The sequence below is a fragment of the Manis javanica genome, chromosome 2 (genome assembly GCF_040802235.1).
Source record: "Manis javanica isolate MJ-LG chromosome 2, MJ_LKY, whole genome shotgun sequence".
Taxonomy (NCBI): Eukaryota; Metazoa; Chordata; class Mammalia; order Pholidota; family Manidae; genus Manis; species Manis javanica.
Window position 1 is genome coordinate 109,540,601 of NC_133157.1, and position 13,391 is coordinate 109,553,991.

At 38.7% G+C, this 13,391-nt stretch overlaps 1 protein-coding gene across 9 annotated transcripts in view; it reads left to right on the forward strand.

Annotated features, from left to right (window-relative positions):
* The window catches only part of NEBL (nebulette), a 325,606-nt gene that overhangs the window by 189,080 nt on the left and 123,135 nt on the right, over positions 1–13,391 (forward strand). The gene's annotated exons all lie outside the window — the stretch shown is intronic.

Genomic DNA, 13,391 nt, shown 5'->3' on the forward strand with positions numbered 1-13,391 from the left:
TTTAAAAAAAGGACAGTAGTTAACTGGAAAATGCTGCTGAGGGGTCAAAGAAAGGGAGGATGTTGAAATGATCATTAAATTTGGCACAATCAAGGGATTTCTGACCTTGCCTGGCAAGAGTAGTTTCAGTGGAGCGGTGGGGAGGAAGTTCAGGTCGGAGTTAGGGCTGAGGAGTTGGAAAGAATGAGTAGAGGCAAGTTGTTCAAGGCCTTCTGCTGTGAAGGACAGCAAAGAAGGGACTGAAGGTGGAGATAAATGCAGGCCACAAGATTTGTTTTTCTTTATCTTTGGTTGTTTTTCACATGGGGACTCCTAAAGCCTAATTGAACATTGATGGAATTGATTCGGTGGTACAGCAGACAATGAAGAGGCAGGAGACAGAGGGGCAGCAGGAGGCACTGGGTGCTGGGGAAGGCATTCACAGCCCAGGGGTAGGGGCTGGCCTTTGATAGGATCCAGGAAGGGAAGTGGCAAGTATGGATTCTGAAGGTTTGTCATCGTCGGTGGGATGGCGCGTAAGTTCCAATAAGCCTGCATCTCTGGACTCTGCTGGCTCTGCCTTCCTGCTGCTGTGCTGCAATCTCCTTTTTCTCAGTGTGGAAGAATTGGTTCTTCGTAACTCCAGGCTCAGCTCTCTAGTGTATAACCAAGACCTGTTGCAGGGGCTATCAAGCAATGGCACAGCCACACTCAGAGTGAGTCTCAGAGTTTTTATTTTTTCTCAGTGCTGACTTGTCCCGTAGGGTAGCCACTGGGCACAGGTGGCTATTGAGTCCCTGAAATGTGGCCAGTGCCACAGAAAAATTCAACATTTAATTTTATTTATTTAACTTAACCAATACTTGATTCAGTTTTTGGAAAGCTTTTACTGTGTTGGTGACAGTATAGAGACGTGTCTTCTTTTTCATCTATACCAAGCATCTCCAGTAAAATTTAGTGCCTGGGCTGAGATGTGCTGTGAGTGTAAATTGTGCCCTGATTTTGAAGATGTAGCTAAAAAAATAGGTAAAGTGTTTCACAAATTTTATATTGGTTACATGTTGAAATGATCATAATTTGGATATATGGAGTTAAATTATGCTGTTAAATTGATTTCACTTGATGTAAAATTTTTTTCTTTTTCAAAGTAGCTACTAGAAAAGTTAAAATTAATATGTAAAATTAGTATGTAACAATAACATGCTGTTTCACTTGATAGCACTTAGATGCTGTGCCTTTAAGGAAGGCTCAGATTTTAGGTGTCTACTTGGTCATGCCTATGTAGGAGTGAACTAATATCTCACCAGAAAGAGCAGTGACAGTTTAGGAAATGAGACCTCACAGGATTGATGCTACTTGCTAAGGTATCAGGGCAGTAAAACTGGGATTTGAACCCTGACTGTCTGGCTGTCTGCAGACAATGCCCTGGACCCTACACCACATGGAAGTCATTTTGTACATTCTTTCTCTTGAGTTAGTCCATGTTTACATTAGCAAAGGATATTTACATGGACACTTATTTGGTTTTAAACTCAAGCAGTTGAAATTAGGACTCTCGGGGTATGGTTTTAATGTACTGTTACTTACTTTGCTTTGATTTAACTGATAATACACAGTTTATAGTTCGGCCTCTCTCCATTCTTGAATTGAAAGACTAACTGTCTTTTCATGTTTCTTATTTACTACTCACGATGGCCACCATTTGCTCCATGCACTGGATCTATGATCACCAAATGCTGGAATGCATGTGCTCCATTTTTTCTATATTTGATGATACATTCTGTTTGTCTTGCCCTTGTTAAACTTTCATTAAGAATCCTTGGGAAGAAAAGATTTATTGTCTTATTTTATTTTTATTTATTATTTATTTTTATAAGAATAATTTAAAGTTAATATAAATTTTCAAGGGTTAAAGTTTGTGATCTACCACAGAGTTTCGTGGGCATCTGAAAGGCAGCACATCCCTAGCTGAACTCACTACCATCCTGCTGCTTCTTCATTCCATATCTCATTTAGCTCCTTCGCCACACATCCAGTCACCAAAGTCACACACCTCTGCCCTCTTCAACTCCTGCTCTTAATCATCCCTAGCATGCACCATCTATCGTGTTAGAGCGACTCTCTGTGCCCTTCTTCCTACCCGCGGCCGCTGCCTAGCTCAGACCTTCAGCATCTCTACCTGGTCTTGTTTGCATTCACTTGTGATTGCCTGCTCGTTTATCTTCCCCCCTCTTCTGCAATCTCTTTCAGGAGACATCTCTTTCAGGCCTTTGTCTTCTTTCATCATTGAGGTTTTAGATCTTAGCTGAGAGCTGGTGCTGTTGACAGGAATATTCATAGGCTGTGTTTCCCTCCTTGTGAAAACTCTTTTCTCCCCGACTCCTGAATACTGTTGGTGAAGCTTACTCAGCATAGCTCCTCTGCTGGGCTCACCAGCAGCAGCCAGGCTGCAGGCCTGTGCTGATCCGAGTTAGCATGCCATATCCGGGTACCCGCTCGGCTCTCATGGACCCAATGAAAATCCCTCCTTGGCTGTCCCAGCTCATGAGAGATAGCTTGCTTTCCTGGAGTCTGAGTCCTATAGAACATACCCCTGGGGAGTCTAATACCCAATAACCATGGGACAAACCTTGGGATAATTTCCATGTGTAGGCAGAGATTTGACTCACTGTTATGAGCCAAACTTGCAATAGGAAACTGGAAAGAGAGAAAGAGTCAAAAGGGGATGTAAAAGAAGCAGAATTTCATATAATAAAATTGCTAGTTTGTTTAAATCCTCTTTGAAAAATAAGTTGAATTTCATAAGGGCAGTAAAAGAATCCCAATAATGTAAATCATGCTTAGAGCTCCACGTTGCCATATTACTTTAGTTTTTACTTGGGTCTCTCTTCAAACGGGATATGATTTCAGAAATGAAATCATCCTGTCCCTGGTGAAAAAGAACAGTTCTTTCTGCCTGTAATGTAGCAACAAGATGCCAGTAGCCACTCAGGCAATTTTTTTGTGCATCTGATGAAGAGATATTGGTATTTTTATATGGCTTATAGGATTTCATAGGCAGTATAATGGAGAGTGTAGTTAAACAAAATGTTCTTTTCTACTCTTTCTCAATTTACTGGTGGCAAGCCTCAGAGTGGTGGGTCCCCTATGTTACAAATACCTATTTATGAATGACCCATACCTACAGGCAGCTGGCTCCCCTGACCAGTACCCCTACTGAATAAGAGTATTGTGAAAAATCTCAGAACTTTTGAAAAATAGGTGGATTTTCAGCTGTAGGAAAAGAAGAAACTGCCGAACATATCGTCGGTTAGTGGAAGCACTCTCTCCTTGGATTCTCTGACATGAGCCAATAGTCGGAAGGGTACCCCCCACCTCAAACCTGTGTGCCCTCGACAGCTTCTGTTTTGCATTATGTTGATTTTAAATTTTGTTGTTCTCCCTGAAATTCCAGTGACTGGGTTCAAGTTGGTTAACAAACATCTCCTTTTTCAAATGTGATGGTTAAGGACTAGTCAGTAGTTCATGGAATAATCAGTGGGAATCAGATTGCTTTCTTCAAAATAAGGTCAGTGGAGTCAGCCCCTCTGAAGGCAGGGAAGTGTGTTTGGTGGAGAGAAGCAGGCAGGAATTTTGGAAGGTGAACACTTTGGGGCAGAGGATGGAGCAGAAGCAGTCCCTAGAGAGAAGGAAAAGGGTTTAGGGCAGTTGTGCACCGAGAACAGGGAAACCTTTGGGTGTGGGGTACCAGGTTCTAAGATAGGAAAGATAAACTTTTGCTTTTTCAAACTGTCCTAGGAGACACCCTAATGTTGATACAAATGATACATCCATATGATGGCATGTTCTGCAGCCATTCAAGAAACAAGGTAGATTTATGGCTAAAAAAAAAGTTTGCTAAGTCACAGGTGAAATGTGCAGCATGGGGAATATAGTCCAGAATAGTGTAATAATTTGGTGCAGTGACAGATGGTAACTGTGCTTATTGTGGTGAGCATTTCATAATGTATATAGATGTCAGATCACTATGTTGTACACCTGAAAACAATATAATATTATGTCAACTATACTTAATTTAAAAAAAATAAAATAAAACAAGACAGTGTAAAACAAACTGTATAGTGTGCTCACTCTTCTGTGTATGAATTTGTAAGTGTGCATTTACACTTAGGTATGTGTGCATTTGTTTGTATGAGTATATTCAGGGAGTATTTCTGGAGCAAATGTAATAGTAACTTTGGCTGCCACTGGGAAAGGAGCCTGAGGACCTGGCATTTTTTTGTTGTTTCAATTTTTTTAGTACAGTTTGAATTTTTATGTACGTTGTTTTTAAATTAAAAAAGAACTGGTTAGAAGTTTTTTAGGATTACTCTTAACCTTAGGGAAGTTGGTGGGTGGAGGCAGGGAGGAGGGGGACCGGAGGAGGGGGTGGGGGCAGATAATCTCTTTGCCCTTTCTTCTGAGCCACAAAACTCAGGCCTTTTGTACTCTCAGACTCTTCTGGTTTTATTATCTCAGCTGGATTATGGTTAAGTAACTGTTTCTGGGCTGACCTGGAACTGAACTACTATTTCTAATCTCCCTCTGTGGGGAAAACTCTACCGCGTTCCAGAGAACATATTAAGCCGCTCTGTCTCCACCCATTCTCTCCCAATTTTCTGTCTATACTCTGTTATATTCCTTTAAAAAAAAAGGACTTAAGACTTATTCCAGGAGGCCCTGTCTGTCACATTCTCACTCATCAGAAATGACAGCAAACAGTGTGAGGTGATGTGCTTGAATCCTTTTGGGTTTTAGTTTGTTTTTTCCAACAAGAGATTGTCTGCGTTTCACTTTCTTAAAAAGTGAACTAGCTTAAAATTTTCTGAGGAAAGTAGTGCCTTTTATTTGTCTGCATGTTGAGTAGAGAGCTGTAGGCAATCAGTACATATTTGTTGGCTCAGTGAGTTAAGGTGTGGGTGCCTAAGCAGATTATTCACTGTAAACTGTCATCGATAAAACTTCCTGGCCTTAGAGAAGTTGTTGAAAGGACTTTAATCTGGCACAGAGCTTCTCAACATTGGGGTTGGTGACCTCTTGGGCAGATCCTTCTTTGTTGTGGGCCACTGTCCTGTGCATTACAGGAGGTTTAGCACATCCCTGGCCCTTACCCTCTAAATGAACCCCCAGTCAGAACAACCAGGAATGTCTGTAGACATTGCCAAATGTCTCCTGGGGACAGAATTGCCTGAGCTGACAATCACTGAACTGAAGTGATTTTGGATTTGCTATTCAGTCTCCAAGAACTGTTCTTTATTGAAAGAGAAGTGTTCAAATCTTGGAGACAGAGAGGAGGGGACAATCAAGGCTTTCTGAGAGCTTACACAGTGCTTGGACAAATGATTAGAGAAGGGCCGAGGAAGGCACAGGTAGGCTGGATTTCATCCCCAATTTGTCCCCTCCTATCATTTCTGCTGGGTTTTGGATATGAGGATTTCCTATAGCCTGAAACTAAGTCTGGGAGTCTACCTGAGTTGGTAAATAACAAGATCTTAGAGCCAGTATCCACGTGAAAGGATGGAATGACAGATCGGACTGGCTTCCACATTAACTCAGCGGTGCTTTGCTCGCTTCCATACAGTGTATCAAGAAAACGCTTCCTTGTTAATGTGGACAAGAGGTAGATTATACTGCTCAGATACATTCGCCTAACAAATGTTTATTGAGTGTCTACCAAGTGCTAGGACGAAAAATGCTCCCCTCCCTTCACCCTTATTTCTGCAGGACATGTTCTATTTCTGTGCCTTTGATATGATCATTTTATATTATGTAGACTCTTTCTTGTTAACATGAGTCTTCCCCCTACATAACTTACTTGATTTCTGAAAGATCAATTATAATGAAGACGACCAGGAAGAGCAATCAAAGAGATGCTGCAATCTTGAGGATAATCCTTAGCTGTGTGTCAATGCTCCACGAGTGCACACACGTGCTGGCTGAATTCTGGAGGCCTCCTCAGCTGCTTTTATATTTATAAGCTATCCTACAATGCACTGGCACATCAGCTGCCAAGGCAGTTTGTAGAATCTCCTCCCTGGAGGTCTTTAAAAATAGAACTAAATACCCATCTGTCCAGGATGGTTTTGATGCAGTCCCACTGATTAGAAGGAATAGGCTAGATTTTTTTGTCAAGGTTCATTTTGGTCTTAAGTGCTCTTAAATGGCTAAGTCTGTGTTTTGGTTGGGGGAGGGAAGGATGTAAAGTGACACTATGAATTTACTGATGTATCACTGTACACAGCCTGATTAAACAGAATAAATTATATCTTTCTCATGCTTTTAATGTTTCCAAAACACTTGGTGCATTTGGAGCCTTGCAACCACCCTGAGAGGTGGGTGGGGCTCTTCTGTCGGTTCCTAGGGCACAGAGGACTCAGCAAGGCACCCAGATGTTCAGTACTGGCCCAGAGTCAGGCTGGAGATGCCATTCCTCACTGTCTGCTCCCCAGGCTCACACTCTTCTCTCTTGACCCTCCTGCCTCTTTGTGTGTGTGGGTTTTGCTCTGTTATACTGTGTCCCAGTATTTGATTTGGGGCCAAAAATTAAAAAAAAATTTTTTGGGAACCTACTAGGACCATTACTTACTCTATTTTCCCTTCCAAAAACATGTATTTTCATGTAAAATTGTAGTTAGGATTATTGCTGACTTCATGCTCCCACACACATATGTTCATATATATGTATTCATATGTGCATATATATGTGTTTGTGTGTGTATATATGAATATGGGAGAGCTTGTGTATGTATGTATGTGGGTAGATAGGCATAGCAGTGTGTGTGTGCTCCTGTATTGATTAGAGTGCATAGGAAACAGAGTAAACCCACTTGATAGAAAATAAAGAGACAGTTTTCCGAGGTATGGGATAGTCAGGAGAAAAAGCAAGAGGTCGTGAGGCGCCCAGTGATTAATGAGGCATGACCGCACTTTGGGCTGGCGAGCTGGCACCGTGGTGCTGCCGCTGTGAGGACGAAGCTCCTGTCAGACACTGGGCACTTCAGGAAAGAGGGTGCTGGGAAGAAATACCCCTACTTTTCTCTTCTACCTTCTGATCTCCTCTCCCTGCCTTCCAGTGGCTAAACTCCATTAGGAGAGAGCCTGCAAGGACACCCCGAAGTGCTGTGCCCAGCGTCCTCCTCCTGGACCACAGCCAGCGCAGGGAGAGGAGAGCTGAGCTGGGGCAAATGGAGAATAAGCAGGCTTGTGTGTGTGTGTGTGTGTGTGAACTTGTCCTTATTCTTCTAATTTTATCTTAGACCTGAAAAATTTGCCACAGAACAGCACTACTCTGTATTCTCTTAACAGTTGAGATCCAAGTTTAACATGTTTCCCAAGTTAGAAAAACAAATAAATTCACTTTCTCAGTGATTATCTTGGACTGCTCATGAAGACAGATTGCAAATTGTCTTCTTTATATTTAGATTGCCCATTTTTCTGGGTTGCATCTTCTAAACACTTCCAGTGGACAGGGCTAGTAAACACATTTTTTTAGGAAGAAAAAAATATAAGATTTATATAATAACCATCTTATTAGTACCAAATATACTGAATGCAGCATGTCAAAATACTAGAATGAATCCTTTTTCTGTGTGGTTTTACTTAATTAGGTATACAGTTAGGTCCATTTATTTCAGTTTGATTTTGAATTTTAGATGTCAGTTTTATTTATTTATTTTTAATTTTGTTGTCATTAATCTACAATTACATGAAGAACATTATGTTTACTAGGCTCCCCCCTTCATCAAGTCCCCCACAAACCCCATTACAGTCACTGTTCATTAGCATAGTAAGATGCTGTAGAATCACTACTTGTCTTCTCTGTGTTGCACAGCCCTCCCTGTGCCCCCCCACCCACATTATACATGCTAATCATAATGCCCCCTTTCTTTTTCCCCACCCTTATCCCTTCCTTCCCACCTATCCTCCCCAGTCCCTTTCCCTTTGGTAACTGTTAGTCAATTCTTGGGTTCTGTGATTCTGCTGCTGTTTTGTTCCTTCAGTTTTTCTTTGTTCATATACTCCACATATGAGTGAAATCATTTGGTACTTGTCTTTCTCTGCCTGGCTTATTTCACTCACTGAGCATAATACCCGCCAGCTCCATCCATGTTGTTGCAAATGGTAGGATTTGTTTTCTTCTTATGGCTGAATAATATTCCATTGTGCATATGTAACACATCTTCTTTATCCATTCATCTACCGATGGACACTTAGGTTGTTTCCATTTCTTGGCTATTGTAAATAGTGCTGTGATAAACATAGGGGTGCATCTGTCTTTTTCAAACTGGGCTGCTGCATTCTTAGGGTAAATTCCTAGAAGTGGAATTCCTAGGTCAAATGGTATTTCTATTTTGAGCTTTTTGAGGAACCTCCATACTGCTTTCCACAATGGTTGAACTAATTTACATTCCCACCAGCAGTGTAGGAGGGTTCCCCTTTCTCCACAACCTCGCCAACATTTGTTGTTGTTTGTCTTTTGGATGGTGGCGATCCTTCCTGGTATGAGGTGATATCTCACTGTGGTTTTAATTTGCGTTCTCTGATGACTACCAGTGTGGAGCATCTTTTCATGTGTATATGTTTTAATTATGTAAAATTGTACATGATTTTCCAAAATCAAAACTATGAAATAAAATATATTGGGAGACACCTCCCAATTAGCCCATTTCTTCCTGTTCTGTCCCTTTCTTGCTTTTTTCTTTCATTATTTGGAGAACATGCTGTAGCAGGATGGGTAGATCTGCTTTATTTATATCTGACAGCTCCTGTGTGTGGCTGTACCATATAGTTTATTTAACCAGTCCCTACTGGTAGACATTTGGGTTATTTTCAGTCCTTTGCTATTATTAGCCTTGTAATGCATAGTCTTGTACAAATATCATCTTGTATTTTTTACCCATACTTTTTGGGATTGATATTTATAAGAGGAACTGAGAGGTCACAGGGTAAGTACATATGTAATTTTGCTAGATATTGCCAAATTCACCTCCTTTGGGGTAAAACAATTTTGTGTCCTAACAGTAATAGACCAGAAGGCTAGTTATTTCACATCTTGCTAACAGAGTATGTTATAAGCTTTTGTAGCTTTTGCTGATTTGAAAGGTAAAAATAAATGGGACCTTGTGTTGTTTTTCTTGGTATTTATGTTATTATTAATGAACCTGAGCATCTTTTCTTATGTTGAGGACCATTACGTTTCTTTTCCTGTGAACTGTATGTTTGTCTTTTATCCATATTGGGATGTTGATCCCTCCTTCTGGATTTTTAGAAATTTCTTATATATTGGGGCTGTTTTTCCTTCATGATCTGTTGCAACCCACCCATCTTTATTTTGCTTATGGTATTTTATTTTCATGTATAAATTTTAGATTATTATTCATTTTTATTTTTATATGGTCAAGCTTATTTTTATGTAGTCATTCTTTTCTCCATTGGCTTTGGATTTTGAGATAGAAATATTTTCCCACTCCCAGGTTATAAAGCAATACCCCCTGTTTTCTTCCATGGTTTTGTGTTTTACATTTAGATCTCATTTGGAATTTATCTTGGTGTGAGATATGAGGAGTGGACTGGATTATATTTGCTTCCCATGTTGTTCTAACATTATTTATTAGGGTGCTTCCTTTTCCCCATTAACTGGAATGTCCTTTATCATATGCACTTGAGTCTATCTCTGGACTGTTTGTCCCATTCTGTGTATTAAGGCTCCAGCAGAATGCATACAGTTCTAATAATCGAGGCTCTGAATATGTGTTAAAAAATCTTTTTAGACAAAGTCATGGTGACATGATTCCTGTGTTTACATAAACAAAGTTTGAGATAGAAGCATTTTTAGAGATATGCAATGAATTGGCTACTTTTATTATTCCATTTTGCAAAGAAGGGAGATAGGGCTTATAGAGTATGGACTCATCCAAGATCACCCAGGTTGTCACCACTGGGACTGAAATCCCTGTTCTCAACCAATATATTTCATAATATTCTCATAAGGAAAAGTATTTTCTCATGAAATATGAATGACTAGTGTCCTAGCAAGGACCTAGGCCCAGGTTGGATGCCTTCTCTTTCCATGAAATAGTTTTAGTTTTGAATATTTAAAAGAATACATGATCCGGTTTACTTGCTTTTAATTTAACATAATAAAATTGCATGTTAAAAAATTGGCATTTTAGAACATTTGGAAAGGAACCCTATTACTAATTCCCAGGTATGTTAATATTTTGGTCAATCTTGCTTTATTATAATCAGGTTAATTGGAAACAATCTTGAGAGAATGGCAATAATATTAAGCATTTATTAAGCACTTAGGTGCACTGATCAAAGTACTCTAAGAACATTATCTTATTTAATTACCACAAAACCCATGTAGGGATGCAATCTTAATTATTTCAGTATGACTGATGAGGAATGCTTGGCTCTGAGAAGTCAAACAACTTGTCCAACTTCACAGAGCTGGAAAATAATAGAGCTTGGATTCTAACTCCTGTGTTTACTCCAGTACTTATATTTTAACCACTGTGCTCATTATGTCCTGTGTATATATTTCAGATCCTATTATTTTATTAATATTTTAACAGAAATGTTCATCCTTGTTTCCTCAATCATATTAAATTTCACTCACAGTATCACCTTTCTTTTAACAAATTAAATATGCCAGACTATAAGAAGAGGGAGTTAAAAATATTTTTGCTACTGTTTTTTTCCTTCAGATATTATTGATATGATCTTGGCATCTACACAAAGAGGTATTTTGAAAGTAAAATAGCATAATTATAATGAAGGCCAGAGTGAGAGAGAAGAACACATTGATTTTATAGGCATGGTTGCTGCTCAAGAGTTTTGCATGATGTTTAGAGAGGGTTTTTTCCCTATGGTGACTGAACAACCTCCCTAAAAATTAATTTATACCAGAATTTGCACCTTCATTTTTTCCAGCTTTTCCCAGATCTAAATTCTCTCAAATTCCGAGTTAGAGATGAGATATGTGATGCCTAGTGAAGTACGGCTGAAGTGTGAGTAGTTTGGAGGTTTATCTACCATCAGAAGTAAATAATATAGACATTTCCTGAAATGCCTCAAATTGCAACCCATGTCAGCAATGCACAGTCCACCGTTTATTCAGTTGTGACATCAATAGGCATACTGGTAAGAAAGATGAAACTTCAGTACCGTTATAGACTTGTTCCCTCAGAGAAATGGTGGAGAGGACATTTTGAGGAGAGAAATGAGTTAAATGTATCAGGCCAGTGTGAAATTACAATATTAGTAATTCTAATTGACTATTATAGAATACAGTGTTTTGCTAGCAGCATTTTGAGTGCAATTTTGTGTCTGTGTTCTGGGAGAGAATGAAATGGTGGGCTTTGGATATACAAGCCGATTTTTAGCTTTGTAAAAAGTTAATACTCTTACGAGCTGTGTGCTAGGTACACCCTGGTTATAGACTAAACCAGGGCAATTCCTGGCATCCAGAGGTTTATAATTGAATGTACAGAACTCATCTTTTTTTTTTATCATGCAATCCCTATCAGTAAATAAAAGTCTGAGCTTATTCTCCCGTATATTTTATATTTACTTTTAAATTATGTACATGTGCTACTGTACATCGATAAATTAGTAGAAGTCTTCTTTCTTAAATTTTAAGGGTATAAAAAATTGTTGATACAGCCTAATGATTTTTCCTGCATGTCAATGCAGTGCAAGATGAATATTTCCTGTTCCAGATATTTCTGGTCTGTCACTGCAGTGAAGTACCCAACGGTTTATTACTTTGAGGAGCTTCAGTTGGAAACTAACATTTTATCCCTAAACAAGATTTGAAGCTTTTAATCAAGGGAGTATTTGAAAGCTAAATTGTTTCTTTGAGAGCTGCCTAAGAAGATTTCATAATAGGACTCTAGATATTCCTATGTTTTAAATTTTTTATATTTTAAATAGATAGTTTGTTTTTGTTTCCATCCTCTCCCCTTCTGTATTGTTCCAGTATAGTCATACTTCAGGATTGTATAGACTAAGATACTGGGAACTCCATAAACAACAGTTCCAGCCTATAGTTCTAGAATCCTGACATTTGGCAATCTGTACTCATCAGATATGTTATCAAGCTAGATGACTTGTTGATCACCCCATGATTCACTAAGTTTTACTTCTCACCTAGGAAATGAAAGGCTTGCTATTTCTGAAGTAAGGGATAACTTAGTTAATAAGGATTAATCATAGAAAAAAAATCTTTTTTGTCTTACAATGCTATATAACCAAGTGATAAGGTTATGATAACATTTGGAAATGAGTTTTAACAATTATGGTTTTAATAGAATGTTCATTTAATAACTGGATGTAAATATACTCTCTTAGCTTGCATGGGATTTAACACATCAACATTAAAATTTTCAAAGCCTAGCACCTTTTGTATCTAAGTGCTTACAAAGTACTTGTTAGTGAAATATTATTGTAGTGATAGGTTCATTTATTTCAATTCATTATTAGATCCCTGCTGTGTACTATAAAAAATTTTAAGAAAATATGTAAAAAAATCTTGAGTATATCAACTATACTTCAATAAAAAATACCTTGAGAGATAGTATTGTCAAATATTAAATTTGTTAGTAAAGTTGTCTTGATCATTCAAAATATTCATTTCTGTTATTTTTACTCTCTCATACATTTAAGTTTTGAACATGTGTCTGGATATTACCTCTGGCTCAGAGTCTGATTAGGTTAACTTAAATTGGAAACCTGTATGAAGGCATTATGTCACTAAACCTAGAAAATATAAATGAAATGGATTTTTGAAAGAAATTTGTGGACTACCAAAATTGACACTAGAGGAATTAGAAAAGCTGAGCAAAGCAATAACAAAGGAAAACAGAAAAATATTACAAAATATTAGCCTTCTAAAAGGCTTCTGCCCCTTGTATTGTCTTAGGGATGTTTGATTCTAAGGAATGGCTAAAGGAAAAAGGGATTTCTAGGAAGGATATTGGGTGATCTAATGGAAAACAGTTCAACGAGTAAGGCTGGACTTCATGGGAACTGTCTAGTTGTTAGAAAGCAAATGTCTTTCACTGTGACTTTTAGGGTTTCGGTTGTTCTTTGTCTCTGTTTTTCTCTGAATATAGGATTTCTTAGTGTGCTTGTCAGTTTGTGATTGAAAAATAGCCACTTGCCAGGGTCTACAGGGCCTTATAGCTCCAGCACTCACCACCATCTAATTATCTACAGCTAAATGTCTCTTGATTCAAACTTACAAAACACATTGTAATTAGTCACTGAATGGCCAGTGCACTTTCTCTTCCCAAGTGCAATGCCTGCTCCAGGTCTAATGAGCTGTAGCTGGATTGTCAGGCCATGTGACTCATACTGCTTATGAGAGC